The sequence below is a fragment of the Corvus kubaryi genome, unplaced genomic scaffold, assembly GCF_017639235.1.
Source record: "Corvus kubaryi isolate FWS band 111438036 unplaced genomic scaffold, C.kubaryi_AGA036_p1.0 76, whole genome shotgun sequence".
NCBI classification, from domain to species: Eukaryota; Metazoa; Chordata; class Aves; order Passeriformes; family Corvidae; genus Corvus; species Corvus kubaryi.
In genome coordinates, this window is record NW_024582063.1 from 801,797 (window position 1) to 803,789 (window position 1,993).

The window sequence follows — 1,993 nt, forward strand, 5'->3', positions numbered from 1 at the left end:
TGTGAAGAACCTGAGAAACCAAGGTCTCTCTTTGTTTGGCCATAAATATCTTCAGCACAGTCAGCCTTGTTAGTGTTGTGAATAGTAATTTGAAATTTGGCAGCAATAATTTGAAATGAATTGACTAATTGGACACCCAGGTAATATTGCAGAAGGTGACGCTTCAGGTTCTAAGAATTCCTTAGCCTTGTGTTTTCTCTGCTTTGCTAGTCTGAATGCCTAGATTTGGTGTCTGTTCTGATTAATTTTAACTAAATACAGCTGGAGAGTGCTGAATGGTTCACTTGTAGTGAACAGTATATTTTATAGGAAAACAATACCAAAAAGAGGTCTCTGCCTCTCTACTTTTGCTCTCCCTCTAATGAAGCTTTTAATTACAGCTCGCAGAGACACTGTGCTTAATTACTAAATCTCTGTGTAGGGACTGGATTCTAGTTTCCTAATTGGCACCTGTATGTTTGACAACTTCACAAAAATCCAAAGCTAAGAGTGACCATAATGTATGAAATGTGTATATTATATACAAGGTAGATCTCTATTGCCTGTCAGACCCCTATGCCTTAAAATTTTTAAGAAACAGGAGAGAGAGAGGGAACATTGTATGGCTTTGCAATGTGGACTTTTCATCCCATCATGCAGACACTGTCTGCAATAATTTGGAGCTCCTAGACCAAAGTGATACTCTTCTTGAAATGATCAGCTGAAGGAAAAAAAAAAAAAAAGATCAGGTATCCTCATTTGTTTTTCAACTGAGATGAAAATTGATTTGGAAATGTTCCTTGCTAGAACTGAAGTTGCATTTCCATTAGTTGGGAGGAGCTCCCAAATTATACTACCCCACCCACGTCTGCCTGCTTTCGGTTTACCTGAGGAGACATTACAAAGGAACAGAAAGAGGAAAGGAGGACAGCAACAAGAGGGAGAGCACACAGGGACAGGTCTAAAAAAACAGAAATTTCAAGCAGAGTGCTTCAAGTGGGTAAGCCCTCCTTTTGGATTATGTTCAGCAGAGATACCACGTGCTCGGCAGTCTGTGGCATGGTGGTGTTCATAAATCCTGTTCAAAGCAGATCGTGACACTGATCATTCGACCTTTGATCAGGTGTTGTGAGTCAGATCCTCAGCTAGGGTAAATTCTCAAAGGTACATTGGCTTGAGGGAGAAATGCCCCAAGTTAAGGATCCAGTCTGTAGTGTAGGGAGACCTCATTCTTTGGGTGCTGAGTTTGACATGGTTGCCTTTTGACTGGATCATACAAGCCCCACTTATACTCAGACAACATTCTTGTAGTACTAATATTTATTGCCTTGTGTAGGGAATGTTCTGCTAGCTTGCTGGGGACCTACAAATGAATAATAATAACAGATGCGGGTTTGTATTTGTTTCTCTTGGAAAAAAACACGTAAATATTGATTTAGGGAAAATGTGTGTGGGTTTTTCGTTGTTGTTTTATACTGTAAGTTTGAGTTGGAGAATACTGACATTATAGGATTACAGACGGGTAACTTGTTGGATCGATATTGTAATAATTTGCCATTTTCTTTACACAATATCTTTTTGCACCCATGCAATTGAAATTAAATTGTTAGTGTGATGTTCAGAGAATACCACTGGTTGGACTCCCCTCCAGTGTTTCTTCTAATCCTTTCCAAAACAGAAGTAATTATGTGTCATCTATGAGGAATTTGCAATACAGCTCACTATGCCCCTTGAGGATCTTTCTTAAGTCATGTGTATGTGAAGCCTGGAAAAATCATGTCCTCACATGGTTGTATTTCAATATTAGGAACACGATGATGATACAGCTGTGCCTTTGTTCCTTCGTGTTCCTGTCTGACTTGGGCTCTAGCCTAGAAGTGATGTCGGTGTCAGAATATGCCAGATTGGTTGTTTCTCAAAGCAGGGCTGTGAAGAAGTCTTGCCAGTGTGTGAAAGTCACAGTTGGAAAATCTTGTTGATTATGGTTGTTTTGTTGTTTCGGGTTTTTTTTTTT